An 18533-nucleotide genomic window follows, 5' to 3' on the forward strand; every position below is an offset into this window, starting at 1 on the left:
TCATCACCAGATCCTAGAAAGACTATTATCTACAATTGTCTGATGCAAAAAATGTAAATTAAAAGGCAAGACCCACAGCCAAGCAGTGACTGAGATGGGCTTGGATCCCAGGTCTCCTGGCCGGCAGTTTAGAGCTGGCCAAAACTTGAGATGGGGTGTCGATCTGTCCCTGGGCCCTCCCGAGACATTGCACCTCTGGGAGCAGAGTAAATGCAGTTGGTCAGCTGCAAACAGCTGGGCTCTGAGCTCATTTCCATGCCTGGTTCGGATGATGCTGAGGCATATGGTACTCAGCTGATGGGAGGTGGCATCATCTGTATTCTTTGTCAAAAGCTGTCAACTTCCTGGGACAAATCTGGAAACGGTGCTTCTTATTTCTCCATTTGACAACAACTCGCTCCTGCTCACTTCAGGACAATAAAAATACGTGACATTTCTAAAACTCCACTTGCCAGGGCATCTCTGAAGTTAACTTAGAAGCTTGCAAAGTAATGAAATAGAATGACAGCCCAATCAATGGGATAGACTTACCCTCCTCCTCTTGGAGGGTGATGAGGCGGTTGAGTCCACATGAAGAGGGGGTCCTTTTCTGTTCACCTGGTACCTGCAAAAATTCTTAAAATTAGTCCCCTTTGTCCAACATCCTTCCACTGTGTAACCCAGAGGCATTTTTGTTTGTTCTTTTTTTCAATTGTTAGTAAAGGACAATTAGCTGGAAAGGGCCTGGCTGTACCAGGATTCAGGAGAGCCTGACCCCAAGGATGGCAGGCCCAGCTAAGGGGATGTCCTACTTCTTTCTTGCCTCCACTCACTCTTTGGCTAGAACTCCCCTCTCTGGGCCTCATCCCAGCCATCCCTCCCCTAAGTCCTCAGGATCCTTGCCCACATAATGTATAGCAGCCAAATGTCTTTCTCCCGCCCACAGAGATGTTCCCAACCTGTATTTCCAGTTATTTTCACGAGCACAAATAAACTTTTCTGTAGGGTTACGGTAGATACTGATCTGCCTATGACTGTCTCAGTATGACTGTAACAGCATAATCACGAACTGCATGTTCCTTTTGAATCGAGTAAAATATCCTGGTTTGAATATCCTGATTGTACTTTGAATCGAGTAAAATATCGAGTAAATGACCTGATCTCTCAGTTATCAGGCTCTTGAGGCAGGACACCTTCCTTTCACGTTACCTATATGTGAGTGGCCCCCATACAGAATCATAGCATGCCACATAGAGGGGGAAAGAGCTATGGGTGGTGGGCCTCTTGGATGGCTTGCCTCATTGAGTTACAAGTTCACTTATCTCGGTTTCCTCAAGCTTAGTATGCACTAGAACAGAGCTTCTCAAACTTGTTGGTCTCAGAAGACTTTCACATTCTTTTTTTTTTTAATTTTTTTTTAATGTTTATTTATTTTTGAGACAGAGAGAGACAGAGCATGAACAGGGGAGGGTCAGAGAGAGAGGGAGACACAGAATTCGAAACAGGCTTCAGGCTCCGAGCTGTCAGCACAGAGCCCAACGTGGGGCTCGAACCCACGGACCGCGAGATCATGACCTGGGCTGAAGTTGGACGCTCAACCGACTGAGCCACCCAGGCGCCCTGACTTTCACATTCTTAAAAGTATTGAGGACTCCAAAGAGTTGTTTGGTTTTTTTTTTGAGGTTGGTTATATGTAACATATTTAACCCATTAGAAACTAAAATGAAAAAGTGAAACAACGAATTAATTTATTTAGAACAATAATTTAGAACCTATTAACATAAACTATATTTTTATGAAAAATAGCTATATTTTCTGATACAAAGAAGTGTAGCAAGAGGAGTGATTTGATTTAAATTTAGCGAGAAGACTGGCACTGCTTTACATTTTTGTAAATCTCTTCGATATGTTGTGTGATAGTGAAAAGCCAGATTCCCACATCTGCTTCTGTATTCGATCTTGCATCAACCCCCAACATGGATTCTCTGCAAAACTCTACTGTGCTCTCTACTCAAGAGAGAAAGAGAATGAGAAAGGCAGATAAAGTCTAGCAATACTAAGCAAATAGTTTTGCCACTGTGGACCCTGGAAAGCATCCCATGGGTCTGGAGCCATACTTTGAAAACTGTTGCATTGGATATTCAGTTAGTACCTGTTGACTAAAACAACTTTAAATGTGAAAAATCTAGGGGCGCCTGGGTGGCGCAGTCGGTTAAGCGTCCGACTTCAGCCAGGTCACAATCTCGCGGTCCGGGAGTTCGAGCCCTGCATCGGGCTCTGGGCTGATGGCTCAGAGCCTGGAGCCTGTTTCTGATTCTGTGTCTCCCTCTCTTTCTGCCCCTCCCCCGTTCATGCTCTGTCTCTCTCTGTCCCAAAAATAAATAAACGTTGAAAAAAAAATTTTTTTAAAAATGTGAAAAATCTATAAGAGAAATGTGGAAACTTCCCAGGGTGCTGGGGTGGGGGGAGATATTACTTGTACTTGCTTGGTTGTTCCTATATCATGCAAGCAGCTACCTAAGATGTGGTTCAAATGGGGGGGGGGGGCGCGAGGGGGGGGCCTATCATAAAAAAACTATCATAAAAACTCTTTTCCATAGAAAATGGTGAAACAAAGTCCAAGCAAGAAATTAGCAAAATTTCAAACATATTTGTGTCTGTCTGAGAGGGTTGCATGCAATTCTCAAGTCACTGGGGGCTTAAAAGAAGGAATGTTCTTTCTCGTCTAATGAAATTATAAACCTCCCAAGGTTGGGGCTATATTTCTCTTTCTTTAGATCTGTGTTGTCTAATACAGGAGTCACTAGCCACCCATGGCTCCGAGCCCTTGAAAGGTGGCTAACCAGATTGAGATGTGCTGTAAATATAAAATGCACACTGGGTTTTGAAGACTTGGTATGAAAGCAAATATAAAATATCCATGAATCACTTTAAAATATTGATTACTTATTGAAATGGTATGTTAGATATATTCAGTTAAATAAAATATACTATTAAATTAATTTCACAACCAAGATGTCCTTACATACAATGGAATATTATTCAATGCTAAAAAGAAGTGAGCTATCAAGCCATGAAAAGACACGGAGGAGGCTTAAATGCATATTACCAAGTGAAAGAAGCTAAACTGAGAAACTATATAACTATAAGATTTCAGTTATATCTGGAAAAAGCCAATCTATGGGAACATTAAAAAGGTGAGTGGGGATGGAGTCAGGGAGAGGGAGGAAGGGGTGAATGGGTGGAACACAGGAGAATTTTTAGGGCAGTGAAACTATTCTGTATGATATTATGAAGGTGATCTAATCATTTATACATTTGTCAAAACCTATGTGCTCTGTTTTCTATACAACGCAAAGAGTGAACCCTAATGTAAACCATGGGTGTTAACAGTAATACATCAACATTGGCTCATCGAGTGTAACAAATTTTCCACACTACTGCAAAATGTAGGGGAAATTTGTGTGTGTGTAGTGGGAGGGTGGGGCGTGTGGTGGTGGTAAAGATATATGGGAGCCCTGTATTACTGCTTAATTTTTCCGTAAATCTAAAACTGCTCCCAAAAATAAAATCTATTAATTAAAAACATTAATGTCACTTGCTTTTTTGGTACTTTTATTAATGTGTCCACTAGAAAAACTAAAGTTGCGTTCGTGGCTGACGTGTGTGGCTTGCGTTGTGTGTTTCTATTGGCTACTTCTTTTTTTATTTTATTTTATTTTTTTTTTTTAATTTTTTTTCAACGTTTTTTATTTATTTTGGGACAGAGAGAAACAGAGCATGAACAGGGGAGGGGCAGAGAGAGAGGGAGACACAGAATTGGAAACAGGCTCCAGGCTCCGAGCCATCAGCCCAGAGCCTGACGCGGGGCTCAAACTCACAGACCGGGGCTCGAACTCACAGACCGCGAGATCGTGACCTGGCTGAAGTCGGACGCTTAACCGACTGCGCCACCCAGGCGCCCCTCTATTGGCTACTTCTTACTGAGTCACCACTCAGACTCCTAGACTACCTTGCCAGGTGCTTGAGGGACAGAAACACTTAGCAAGGGTTTTCTTGGCTTGCAGAACCAGCAGGCAAGTGATCATTTGCAAAACAAATAAAATAATTCATTAAGGCCCAGAAAGATCAACAGGACTGATGGGCTCCGTTTGAGTGGGGGTGGGGGGGGGGGGGACATTCATACCCCCAGAGGGCTTTGGCTTCTAGCTGCTTCTGATTGAGCACTTGAGCTAGTGTGTGGGGCTTGAGCACTGGTCAGGTGGCCAGCTGGCAAGCCAGTCATGGTCCCTCACCCCAGGGGTGACCAGGCCTTAGAAGGTGCCCGGTAGGGGGTGTGCTTTCCCAGGCTTGCAAGGGGCCAGTCTCCACAGGGAGGAGGGATCCAGGGCCCTGGCTTCTCTGGATGGAACAGATCCTGGGGCCAACTCGGTCTCAGACCCTACGGAAATCCCTAACCTTGCAAAATACATTGGTAGCTGGTGTCGTTAATCAAATTCCTGTGGTTTTGCAGAGAGACCTGTGAGCAGTCCTTTTTTTTTTTTTTTTTTTTTTAAATACATGCAGAAGTAGGTGTGAAACAACCTTCTCCCCAGTCCCACCTCTGCTGAGCCAGTCTTCATCCCAGGGGGGTTTTCCTGGGGCGGTTGCTTTCTCTGAGACTGGGTCCCCTCTGCTGCTCATCTCTGCAACCAAAAGATCTGAATGCTGAGACTAGGCCTCCTGCCCGGGGCTCTTGGACTTAATCAGTCCTGTGGTCTGAATTCAGATGTAGGATCGGCACAGCCTGAAGGCCCCATGGGGTGCTTGGAGGCATCCCTTCATTCCCCAAATACCTTCCTCCAGTTATTTTTGTTTTAAGTTAGGAAATACTCCAAACACACAGAAAAGCACAGAGAATACAGTGCCCACCATCCAGATGTAACAAATGTTAATGTTTTGCCATAAGGCTTCAGATGACTTTTTACTTTTTAATTAAAAAAAAAATCTTTAGTCATTCATTTTATTTTATTTTATTATGCTTATTTTATTTTTGAGAGAGAGGGGGGCATGCAGAGAGAGATGGTGACCGAGGATTAGAAGCAGGCTCTGTGCTGACGGCAGAGACAATGCAGGGCTCGAGCTCATGAATGGTGAGATGGTGACCTGAGCCCAAGTTGGACAGACGCTCAACCAACTTACCCACCCAGCCACCCCTTCAGATCGCCTTTTTAAAGAAATAATCTGCTTTGGGTAGAGCTGGATGAAGCATCACCAACTATTCCCAGCCTTTGCCTTCTCTCTGCCCGGAGGGACCCTCTCTCCAGACATTGCTAAATTCCACACCACTCAGGTTTCATGCGCTATCTGCACACATAGCGATAGTCGACATGCATTCCTGGTTTTAGCAATGTCCAATAAAAAATCATTGAATGCCTAGGATGTAGTAGCCACTATTGTAGGCATTGGGGATGGAGCAATGAAACAACACAATCTCAACACTGGAGCTTAAATTCCAGTGACAGAGGGGGTGGGGAGAGGGTGTTGGCAATTGAAAACCCAGCACATGAGTGTGCTGAAGAAAAAATAAAGCAGGGAAGGAGCCCTTCTGCGAGCTGCAGGCTGACCGCCTGTCTTCCAAAGGCTTTTTGCTTTGCTTTGACTTCTCTTCCATGGTGGTCAGTCTTCTCGGTCGGAGCCCTGTCGCCCTAAGGGGTCTGCATTTGCTTCTTCGGGGAGCATCCAGGGCTCCCTGGTTTGTGAACGATTTCATAAGAATTCCTCAGCCAGGAGCTCCAGCCTCCCACCGGTAGCTCACATTCAGACTTCACTTCTGTGGGAGGCTGTTTTGGGATTTCAACTTCACACGGGAGACATTTCTCCTCTGGTGCCCAGGCACCTGATACATCTCTTGGCCATTTCCCTGAACCATCAGGAAAGATTTTCCAATCTTCTCCTCCCGGAGGGGGCAGGTCCTCCGACGGCTTGTTAGAGGCAGGGTCTCCCATCTGCAAACTTGGGCTCCACACTGTGTGTGCTGTTTGTGCGCTGGCCACCAGCACCCATGTCCAGGACCTACATCCCCCTGGCTCTCCAGTGCTTGGAGGCTCCATTTTATAGTCCATGCCTCTGACACCTGGGGAGTTTTATTTCTTTCTTTTCGACGTGTCTCAAAATTTACAACATTTCTGTCTGTATTTTATCCAGGACTTTGGTGTGTTTGGAGCAGGAGGGGGTCCACATCACCTCTGATTTCTGTACTGCCTGGACTTTAAACCATCTCTTTATTGGCTGGTCTCAGCGCCTTACCTCCCTCTGGTCACCAGCATGTGGGTGGAAGCACGATTCTAGAGCCAGACTCTGGGCTGGAATTCTGGCACCATTGCTTATTAAATGTACACCTGGGGATAACTAGCCTCAGTTTCTTCATCTGTGAAGGGAAGACAATCCTAATACTGACCTCCTTGGGTTGTCAGGAAGATCATGTTAGTTTTGGTAAAGTGCCCACAGTGGCATCCAGAACCTAGTGAGTGTCATAAAGGTACTATTTGTCATGATGTTTGTTTTAAAGTCTTTGTTGTTCGTTTGATTTTAGTAAGATTCAACTCTTGGAAAATCTATCTCACTGGGTTCTTACCATGTGTCCACCACTAGTATATTTAGTTTATTCAGTTCGTACCTTGCTGCCATTTTGGAAAACAGACCCCGGAGTTGGAGTCCAAGCCAGCCGGCTTCAGGGCAAGCGGATGATGCAGGAGGATGAGCCATCCAGCTGTGGCCTCAGAAGGGAGTGGTTTTGCCAGTATGAGGCACTATACTTCTTTGATTAAAAAAAAAAAATTAAAAATTAACAAGGAAAAGAAGGCATTTTAGATTTTGGCTCTCTCCTGTGATTTTGAGGAAGGAGTCTGAGTTTTTACTGAGGTTTTTGTCTGGGCCACTTTTACATTTATTTTTTATTGAGAAGAATATTACTTCCTGGTAGATGGTGTCTAGGAAACATTTTAAAGTACTCCTGTGGGACGCTAAGTGGCTGGTGAGTTTCTTCTCCTGACATTTTGAAGTAAGAGCCAAGGCTGCTCTTCCCGTGGCTTGCCGTAACCCACCTGGCTGCATCAGGCTGCAAAGATGTTTGCTGTGGATGGACTTTCCCTCCATAAAGACTGGGAATTCTGGCCTGGGCCCCGGTGTCAACTTTGGGGATTAAGAATAATTGGATACATAAACTTTTATTTCATGCTTGGTCATAAGCAACTCTTGGCCAGAGTGGAGCCTCCAATGACAGGTATTCACTGAGCACCTACTGTGTGTGTTAGACATCAGCCCCCGGAAGGCAACCACTATTTCCAATTTCCTAACCATTCTTCCAGAATTATTCTGCATAGGCGAAGATACACACACACACACACACTTCACAAAAAGACAGCATGCCTCACACACGGTCTTATATCTTACTTTTCCACTTAACATTGTATCTCACAACCATTTTGTAAGAGCACACAACCTTCAGTAGAGCTGCTTCATTTTTAATAACTTCTTTTTCCTAAGCTTCTTTTTAATGACTGCATAGTACTCCACCAGATAATTTATAAGAAGATTCCCTATTGATGGAGAGTTAGGTTGTTTCCAATCATTAAAAAATGCTACAGTGCATAGTCTTGTACACAGATTGGGTCCCAGATGTGAGAATATATTGGAAGGATAATCTAGAAGTGATTACTGGGGACCATTTTAAAAAAAAAAACATCCTACATAAATCTTTTTTAAAGGTGACAAGAAGCAGAAGTTCATGCTATTAAATGAATTAATGAGTTGTGGGAAAACTGTGTAGCAGAGAGCGGTGACCTGGGGGTACTCAACTTCAGTCAGATAATTATCCTGGTGACCTTGGGCAAGTCTTTTAACTTCTCTGAACCTTTGTTTATAAAATGGACCACTGGGTCATTCAAAGCTGAGGGAGAAACCCATGAACCTATATACTTTTTAGAAAGTATTCAGTATCCTCAGATCCAGGGTAACGTTTGCCTCTCCTCCTAGCCTTTTCTTTGCTGAGCTATGTAAGGCGTTGGTTTTAGGCACTGTTACTTTCGAAGGGGTTGGCACACTCTGTTGCCAGCTTCTCTTTTGCAAGAGCATGTGGTATGGTGAAAATAGACCTGAAGAGCTGACTGAGGAATCCGACCTGGACACTTGTCCCAGCTGCATGACATTAGGAAGTCCTCTTCTTCTGTAGGGTCTCACTCCGTTGTTGAGTGGATAAACCCAGGTGAGGTTTTGGGTTTCAAAAAAGGGTAAAGCCCCATTTCCCATCCCCCCCCCTTTTTTTTAACAAAGAATGGGATAAACATGTCTTTGCAGAATAAACATGTCTTCACCATGTTCAATTTCCAAACCCAACTGAGTCCCTATATGCTTCCTTCCTTCCTGTGGCCAATGTTTGCTCAGGAACATGGGCTGACTGAGGAGCCCCAGACAGAGGAGACAGAATTGCTGGTGGGAAAGATTAGACTAATCCCTGTAAGCCAGCAGGGCCATTGGTGAAATGTTTTCTTAGGGTTCTGTCTGTGGTGTTCTTGCGGTAATCATTTACTACCTGAAGTAAGCATTGAGCTTTCCTAAGAGTAGAGTTGTTCAGAAAACGCTGACCTGAGTGTGGGCACCAGTGTAAGATCTGAGCAACCTGGAGTCACTCCATGGACAAGGGGCCCTCAGTCTTTCAGTGACTGCCATCAATGACTGGTGGCCAAACAAGGAGAACTTAATCAATGAAAGACTGTTGTTGGTTGGTAATGGAAGTGTAAATGTAACCTTAAGTGTTGAACTTTGCTTATTGCTTTTTTATAAATACTTTAGTTCAGGTTTAGGCTTGGGCCTTGAAGGGTTGTTAGGGAGGGGTGGGAAGAGTACACAGAGAGGGTCTTAGCAAGGAGATTTGACTGATTGAGATTGTACAACATTGAGAAACATGAGTGAATTGAACTTGCTGTTGTATAGAAGCTTCTTACCTCTGCCAAGAAAAGTCCCAGCTTCCCCCTGAATCTTATCCATCCCTGAAATGATCTGTCATCATGGACGTTCCCCAGTGTTCCTTAATGTTCAGACTGAGGTGAATCTGCACACTCACAAAATTAGACAATGGGAATGGAGGGCCACTGGCTCCTTAATGTGAGGTCTCATCTGCCTCCAGGCCACCCCAGCCAGAGCATTTCCTTGGTACTCGGCACTTCCAGGCTGCCATCTTGGTCAGATCTTGTCTACTTCAAGCCCCGAAGACCTCACCCTGATGTCCAGTCTATTTCTTAGCTGGAAATTCTTAGAAGCTCAGTGTGTGGGAAGTTGTTATCCAGGTGAGAATTTTTCCCCTACAGCCACCACATGAAGCTCACTATTCTCAGTTCTAGAGGTTTCTCACCTGGTCCCAACCCATTCTTCCCACAGTCTGTGATCCCCATGCATCTTCCTACCTCCTTCCTTGTTGCTCGTGTCTTTCTATGCTTACAGCTTCCCTGGTCATTGGCCACCGCAGGCTGGTCTTTCACTTCTGGGCTCCCTCATATCTACACCCTGGTCCGTGTTCAGATATGCAGCTTGGAGATTCAGTCTTTGGAAAAAGAACCACCAAGACACTTGTAAGGGTCAAACTGTGGGCTTTCAAAAGAAACCTCTGCTAGGGCTGAAGGTTTTTGCGCCACTGCAGCCATCCCTTCCGCTTGTCTTTTGTATCTTTCCTCTCCTGGGTTTCTTTTCTAGCACCTGAGACCTAAATTCTCATGGCTCCCTTTGCTTGTCAGGGTCATGTTGGTTAACTTCACTTGTCAGTAGGCAGCATGAGTGACTGGCCTACTGAACCTGCTTTGTTTTCAGCTAGTATCTAACTTTATAGCTCAGTGCCTTTTGAGTTGGCCCTGACCTGTGCAGGGGCCCAGCTCTGCTCCAAAGCATGCATGTGAAGGGTGGGGAAACATTTATCTTCTTATCCCTCAAGTTTTCATGTTGTGGAGCAGTATTAGAAGGAACTCTTTTGGTCTCATCTCTACCTCTTCAGAACTTGTTGATGGGATCAGTTGGAGCCTGATATCTGTCCAGCCACATCTTCCAGGAGCAAGATCACCCCAGTGAAATGCAACCCATTTTTCTTGGCTTCCCTAAACCCGCAACTACAGCATGTTTCCTCTTCCACTTTCCCAGGATCTTGACCAGTTCTGGGAATGTCACTTCCAATTTGGGAGGCAGGAAGGAAGCCCTTCAGGGCTCTCCCAACCAGCCTTACACTTTTGGTGAAGAGGCTAATATTTTGATCCTTTTCTAGGCAGATTGGGTCTCGTTATCAACTGGTCAGACCTGGAAGGGAGAAAGTGCTAAGAATAGAATCTCCTCACTTCCAGTGGGTAGCAAGAATTAAGGTATCATGCTTCTCCAGTTTTGTTGCTAACCCCAGTCTTCTTTGTTTAACCACTCATGCTAATATCTTCCTGGCTGCAACCCCGAGGAAAAAAGGTCTTCTTCTGATTTATAAATCCTGCTTCCTTCCTAAAGAAGTCTTCTCCTGCCCCTCAGGCCAGGGGCCTCTCACAGGCCAACACTGTGAACACTGGTGCTGGATCACCATTTGCAATGGCATGACAGAATGACCCTTTTCTCCCTTCTATGTGCCTATCCTTCTGGATCAAAAGGCATACATATTCCAGTCATAAAGGCCATCAGGATCCTACAATGCCAATTTCATCATGATGCTGCCAGAGGATGAACATGTCTGGTGACTTCTGGGTATTTTATGTACTTGCAGGAGCAGGTGAACCAACCTGAGAAATCTTTGGCTGCCAGTCTCATCAGACCACTGCCTGCCCTGCTGTGACCTTTCCCACTGTCTTTCTACAGACACAAAGCGTTGTCCCCAGAGGTGGCTGTCAACTGCAGCAGTCACAACATGAAACCAGGCTCCGGTTTTCCTGAAGAGACTCACCCTGCCTCAGTGCTGTGGCCTGGGGAAGGTTTTTAGGGACCAGACAATGCCTTCCTCTTTGTCCCTCTTTCTAGCTCTATCCCTCTGCCTTTTCCTGACTTTGTTCTTTGTTTAAAAGGTCCGGATGGAGGAGCAGAGGCAGCCGTTGTGCAAGGGATGTAATTTTGACCCCTTCTGCTCCTAAAAAATCAATACTCCTTTGAGTCTCTGTAAAGAGTGTTTTATAGACTCCTTTCTGAGCAGCCCCAATCTGTAAAAGCTGATATTATCTGATGACCCTTCTCATACTTACATTTTTTTTTTTTACAAAATATTTCCAGAACATCACCTTCCTCTATAACTGAGACTTTACTGCACATATTTGCTTTGTGACGGTATATCTTATCTGCCCAGTTTGGAAGGTAAATCTCCCCATTTACATACCTGAAGGCACTGGGGGATGACAAAGGTCATCAGCTGACATGGTCGCCTTCAGCCCGATGGGAGCCTGAGGTGGGGTGGCCGTGTTAAACATGAAAGGAGGAGCTTGGCTACAGGCTTTTTGCAAAGATAGAGAAAAATCCATCAGCTAGAGGATGTCTGTCACCTGTGATAAGGCTCAGCCTTCACCAGCATTATCTCAAAGACAGAAGACACCTAGGTTTTATTCTTCCTATTGTATCTGCCACTTTACAAGGAAGAAACACGCAACTTCCACTTAATTGCCAAATTCTAGAGCTAGAAGACGCTTCAAATGTCATGGAATCCAGATGTTGCACACTGGTGGCCAGACGGGTCCCCGTGATGGACACAACTTTGTTTGACCTGCATGGTGTTTTTGTTTCTTTGTTTGTTTTAAGTTGAATTTGTTGTCGATACTTAAAAATGAGGAGATTTCAAATAAAAATAAAGTTTGAGAGATTTTCTTGAAAAACTGGAAGCTCTGGCCCCATTCCTCCATGGGAACAACTGAGAAGCAACTGTTCATTGCACTTCCAGAGGCCAAAATCCCTACCCTATGCTTACTTATGGTACATCCAGACGCACTCAGGTTGTGGCCCCTCACCTGAGTTTAGTCCCTATACCACACCCTTTCTTCTAGGTGAGGAAACAGGAACCTAGAAGGTGAAGTGATCTCCCAAGGCCTCACAGGGACTAACACGCAGAGTTCTTGCCAAGTTCCCTCTGGTTGCTGGGCCAGGGACTGTCCTAGGTGCGTTGTTTCAGTTAAAGCATTCCTATAGAGTTAAAACAAAACAAAGCTGATCATTCAAGAAGAGGAAGGCAGCATTCTTGGGGGGAAGAGCATTGTGTTGGGTTTCAGGGAGAACCAGATCCAAACCCTTGTTTTGTTTTGTTTTGTTTTGTTTGACAGATCCTGCCACAGGTTTATTTGTACAAATAGCACAGGAGGACACCAGCCCCAGGAGTCACACCTGTACTTCCATCCTCACATTGCCAGACAGAGCCTCGAGTGATGTAGGCAAGTTGACTGAGCTTGTGGCTGCCACCCTTTGAGATCTTGGGCTTGACCTCCTTCAGCTTGATGAGGGCCTTGATAGCCTTGTGCACTGAAGGCCTTGGTGTTGTTGGCCTGCATCTTCTTCAGGCCCTTCTTGTTGTGCTTCTTGGCAAAGCACATGCTCTTCAGGGGGCCTACCCCATTAAGAGAGTCATATCTTTGTGACCAGGGTTTCTTGATGCTATTTCTATGCCATCTTTTGTGAATGGTTGTGTGTGGTGTGCTTCTTGGACTTGGCCATGTCTACACTGAAGCCTGCAGCTCCCCCAAACCCTGGGATTTAGTACCTGAGTGCAATTAGGTCCAATGAACCAAGCAGAGGGAAAATATCTTTGGTATTCTCACTCTTTCTCACTCTTCATAGCTGTGTGAACTTGTCTAGCCTTGTAACTTCTCTGATCTGCACAATGAGGATACTGATATTTAACCTTGGGGGTGGTTGTGAGGGTTGGTGCTAATTCTGTGAAGTTTTTCCTGATACCCTTCTGCCCCATTAACCTCCAAAGATGTGACAGCTCCTTCCTTTGGGTCATTTGGCCCCATATACCTCTATTCCTGCACCTGTTACAGTACTGCATTTGCCCCCAATTAGATTGCAAATCCAGACATTGGAGCCCTGTACCTGCTTTTATGACTCTGGTACCTAACACTTCATCGGTACTTTGTGACTGTTTGTTGAAAGCCCCTAACACAATGGCTGTGATTTTTAATAACTAGCACATTGGAATGAATGCATCTGAATCAATTCCTTAAAAACAATCACCTTAGCAGACCAATGAGACCACCATTGCCCAAATCTCGTCTAAAACTAGGTGCAAGGACTTGATTTGGGGCCATCCTGGAACTGCACAAGAAGTCTCTTTCCTTTGTTATCATGTCAAATTTTCCACCCAAACAATACTTACCACCTCCTTTAGTTGGCAATCTTAATTTTGACTATTAACATCAAGGATGTCATAGTTTTCCAAACCTTTAAAACACTCCATACATTTACATTGTTATTGTTATCTGGCCAAATAGCCAGGGCCAAACCCACCCTAAGTGATGAAAAATTGCCACCATTAAGAATTATACAAAAGAATATTCAACAGCAATGAAAAAATATGCCAGAAGAGATATCAATACATTTTGAATAATGAGGATGTCATTAGAATAAGAAAGTACTTTGAAGGAAAGTCTTTCATTTAAATGAATGAAAAAAAAAATCAATTCCATTGCTATGTAGTTACCCTGTGCCTGGAAGGATGGGGGGAGGAAGGAACCAGCCAAAGAAGTAATAACACAGTGTCCAGAACTAGTAAAACCCAAGGTGAATTATCTACACTCTAATCATTCTCCCACATTACCTATTTCCTGATCCCTCCATGTATCATAGGGACAGGAGCAACCTTTGGGGTGGTCTTGTTTTTGATCTGACATAATTGATACAAATATCTCCTCCAGCTAGGCTTTTCTGAGTGGTGGTGGGAACGACCATAGAGACAAGGCTAGGGCCATGAGTACTGCAACGGACCCAGGAATGGGGCTGACCATCCAGTTGAGAAGATGAGGCAGGATGAAAAAGCATGTACAGCATTAGGGAAGTTGTCCTGGGCTGGGGGGGAGAGGTTAACTTCCACTGGTGGGTTTCATGTAGCCATGGAAAAAACTGGTTCTGTTGGACTGTGAAAGCCTGGGAACACTGGGAATGTGTTGGAGGAACAGAAAGGGCAGGGGAGGAGGCCACGCAAGCTAAGGAAGCAGGGCTAACTACTTGCTAATTAAATGACTCTACTAAAATCATACACAATAAAGACATAGTTTATAGATTGGTCACTTACCTTGTTTCTCATCTTTCCTTCCAGGGAAGAAAGAGCATTGTGAGTTCTCAATCAGTGTTACTCATTTTCCAGGTAACCTTGAGACATCATTAGGTCCCTTTGCACCTCAGTTTGCACATCTGTTTAAAAGAAGAGAAATACCTGACTTTCATATCTCAACAGATTATTCAGAGGATGAAATGATATATTGCATGTGAAAAATTGTTTATTCATTCATCCATCCATCCATTCATCCATCCATTCAAGTAACCACATACTGAACCCTTTGGGATTCCATCAAGACGTGAGGGGGAAAGGTATGGCCATGGAATTCCAATCAGATCGAGAGCTATAACCAGTTCTATCAGGAGAGAGAACTAGACAATAATTACTGGAGACATTTGAGCATTGGCTTTGGAAATGCTCTCTTGGCCCCTAAACTGATACTAATTGTATTTCTTCTCTCTTTTCATTAACTTTTAAAAGGATAAAGTCTCAATACCAACTGAAAGGCATCTCATGTGAGAAAGTCAAATGGGATTGGGAGTGTACACCCCAAAGCTGGTCTCTGTGTGTGAATGCCCAGACAATGCCAGATGTCCTTGCCCCACAGCTGCAAGATGTCTTGCCCATATGCCTCTTCCCCTTTTGCAAGCCCAGCACTCTGTCTGAAGACGGGGGTTCTTGGTTCTCATTTCTCTGAGCAGAATGGAAGAATAAAATGGGGGGCATCACACTTTTCCTTGATATTGTGTCATCCCCGGTAGGCTGTGTCCAGCACCCTGAAAAGCCAGCTTAAGTTCTTTGAGGAAGATCCCAGAATGAAGTTTTCCTGCTTCCGTCTTTTTGGTTGATATTGGTCAAAAAACTGACTGCTTTGTCTGAGTTCACACCCCTCCCCTTTTTACCTGGGTTCTTAGAACAGGACAGTTGCTAGGTGCCCCTGAAGGAAGATTAGGAAGAGGTGAAAAGGTAAGGTCTGGGGCAGTATTTACTCTCCCACGGCAGCCTGTGTGACCAAGAGAATGAATGAGAAGACTACAGATAAGGTTAATCAACACAACATGGTCATTGCTTCATAGGGACACCAGTTACAATTGTATTAAACCCCGAGAATGTTTTTTGATAAAGAGAAAAATCATGTGGTGTTTTTCATTGTTGAATTCCCTCAGAAAATCAGGCCTTTCCAGACGATGGTTTGACATTCTCTGTAAACACAATTAGTCTGGGGTTCCTGCCGCGTGGTAGTAAAGATGCCTTCACAAAAGCAGGAGGGAGATTAAATGATTACATTAGCAGAGCAAATATATGTATGATAAAGTTTTATGAGCTCTTCTTCCAAGAAAAGGTCTGTGTAAAAGCAATATTGTATTATCCTTGTTCCAAGGCTCAGGGAAATGTAGCCTCCCTTATTCATCTTGGCAGTTTGTGATCAAACTTATCTATTCATCCCTTTTTTTTTCAAGAAAATTCAAACCAAACATCATCATGTTATTAATATTATTTAGTGTTGCATCTTTAAATATCTTATTTTATATCATACATCCTTCTCTTCGAGGTGTTAACTCAAATTTTCTCTCAATATACAGCCAGAACTTATAGCAGCAAAGCAACCATTAAAATACTAATGTAATATCATTTCTTGCTGAGATTACCAGATTCCCTTCTTTGTGGGATTTTAACAGTCATTTCTTTGACTCTCAGGAAATGGGCTGAAAGCTGACAGATGGGCCACATGATGCTCTGGGCATTACGGTTACCTTCTCCAACGCTTAGGTAAAACCAGAGCTTCTGTCCACGTGATCTGGTAGTCCTTGCAGCCAGAGGTTTAGTGTTTAGTCCTAGACAGATCATAGGTCCCATCATCCTGTTCTCATTATAAATCCAAACTAATGTAATACTAACTAACTTTTTACATTAGGTAAAGGGAGAAGTGTACCTATATCACCAGTGGGTGAAAAGGAAATTATGGAAGCCATATATTAGTATAGGTCACCACTGGTCTTCCAGTTAGTTGAAGAAAACATCCCAAAGTGAAAGTTTTTTGTTGTTTGTTTTGTTCTGCTGAGTGACAAGACAGAGCCTAAATGATTGGGAAAAGGGTTATTCTAGGTCTTCCAGAATTTTGTCCCAATAATTGATAGGGAAGTAACAGCCAGAATGTCATTGCTCTTCCTTTCTAAAAGGTGTGAGGTATTTCCCAAAGGCTCATCGTATTACAACATCATGGAAATCCTGCCTAACTGTATTTGTTTTCTTCTGCTGCATAACAAAAGACTCTCAAACTTAATGGCTTAAAACAACAATTAACATTTATTATCTCACAGAGTTACTTTGGGTCAGGAGTTCTGACATGGCTTAGAAGGGTGGTTCTGGCTTAGAGTCTCTCATGAGGTCAGATGACAGCTGGCATTACAGTCATCTGAAGGCTTGACTGGTGCTGAAGGATCTGTTTCCAAAACGGTGCATTCTCATGAGTGGCAAGTCAGTACCAGCTGTGGGTGAGGCACCTCAGTTCTTCACCACCTGGATGTCCCCCATAGGGCTGCTCAAGTTCTCCATGACATGGCAGCCAGCTTTCCCCAGAGTCAATGACCCTTGAGAAAACAAGGCAGAAGCTAGATATCTTTTATGACCTAGCTTCAGGGGTCACATTCCATCATTTCTGCAAAATCCTATTGCTTATACAGGTCCACATATGTGGGCAGGAACTATAGAAAATTGTTAATACCAAGAGGTAAGAATCATTGGTAGCCATTGTGGAAGTTGGCCATCATATTAATTTGTCTGCGTTTTCAGCCTATCTTTAACCCACTGTGGCAGTATTTTCTCCAAACTTTGTTTTGTGGTTTTCCTCAAGATGTTAACAAACATTCGGCAAAAACCACCGCCTACTCCCTCCTTCTCCCCCACGACGCATACATACCACCACTGCTACCAACATCAACCTCTCATGGTCAATAGAAACATGGCAAACTACATTTTGGAGATTCATAATTCACTTGACATAAAAACTCTGGAAAGCATTTTAGTAAGTAGATGTGTTCGGATTTCACTCAGTAATTCTTAAACTCATTTGACCTTGAATTCTCCTTCATAGAATGCATATTAGTGTCTCCCCAAACACTACGCTCAGAAAGACATAATTTAAGAAATGTCTGTCTGCAGTTGTTTCAAATTAGGGCTAATCTGTCTTTAAGTTTGCCTAGTCAATCTCCTAGGAAGTTTCTATGGCTCTGATGTTTGTGGGGATTACATTGAGGTGTGGGGGGTTCTGCCTTGATCACCATTCACTTTTCCTCTTCAACAATCCCAATTTCAATATTAACTGTTCTCTAGAGTTGACTTCCTAACGATCATAAGACTTCAGGCAAAGTCATCCAAAAAAGAGTTGGGAGTCATCCTACCACCAATTTTGTATTAGAAGTGTTTCTTTCTCGGTTGTCATATTAAGTTGCATTTCTTCTTTTAAAAAAATATAATTTATTGTCAAGTTAGCTAACATACAGTGTATACAGTGCACTCTTGGGTATTTCTTCTTAATAAAGACAGGAGGGGTGCCTGTGTGGCTCAATCTGTTGGACATCCGACTCTTGATTTCGACTCAGATCATGATCTCCTGGTTTGTGGGTTCAAGCCCCACATCGGGCTCTGTGCTGGCAGTGCAGAGCCTGCTTGGGATTTTCTCTGTATTCTTTCTCTCCTCTTCTCTCTCCCTCTCTCTCTGCCCCTTCCTTGCTCAGAATACATAAACATTAAAAAAAGAAAGAAAGAAAGAGAGAGAAAGAAAGAAAGAAAGAAAGAAAGAACAACATAGCATTAGCAAACTTCCTCTAGTATCTTGAGTTTTAGGGAAGCAGAATAGCATCAAGGTCAAGTACACAGGTTCTGAGTGCCTTAGTTCACACCCCTGCTGCACCATACAGGACATGAGTAAGCTTGGATAAGTCCCTTTAACTTTTTAAAAACGTAAAGACTATTTTTACAGAAGTTCTAGGTTCACGGCAAAATTGAGAGGAAGGTACAGAGATTTCCCACATACCTCCTGCCCCCAACATGCATAACCTCCCCCATATCAATATCTCACATGAGAGCGGTACATTTATCACAACTGATGACCCTTTTGACACAGCATAATTTGACACATCATAATCACCCAAGGTCTATAGTTTACCACAGGATTTACTCTTGGGTGATACTCATTCTGTGGAAATTCATCATTATCATATTATACAGAGTATTTTCACAGTCCTAAAAGTCATCTGTGCTCCCCCTATTCTTTCCCTCCTTCCTCCTCACCACTGCTAGCAAC

General features: G+C 43.7%; 1 pseudogene; it reads right to left on the reverse strand.

Moving 5' to 3' along the window:
* LOC122470015 overlaps positions 1 to 12670 on the reverse strand; it is a 52914-nt pseudogene extending 40244 nt beyond the window's left edge.
* Between the last annotated feature and the right edge of the window lie 5863 nt (positions 12671 to 18533).

This window comes from Prionailurus bengalensis, chromosome D3, assembly GCF_016509475.1.
Source record: "Prionailurus bengalensis isolate Pbe53 chromosome D3, Fcat_Pben_1.1_paternal_pri, whole genome shotgun sequence".
Taxonomy (NCBI): domain Eukaryota; kingdom Metazoa; phylum Chordata; class Mammalia; order Carnivora; family Felidae; genus Prionailurus; species Prionailurus bengalensis.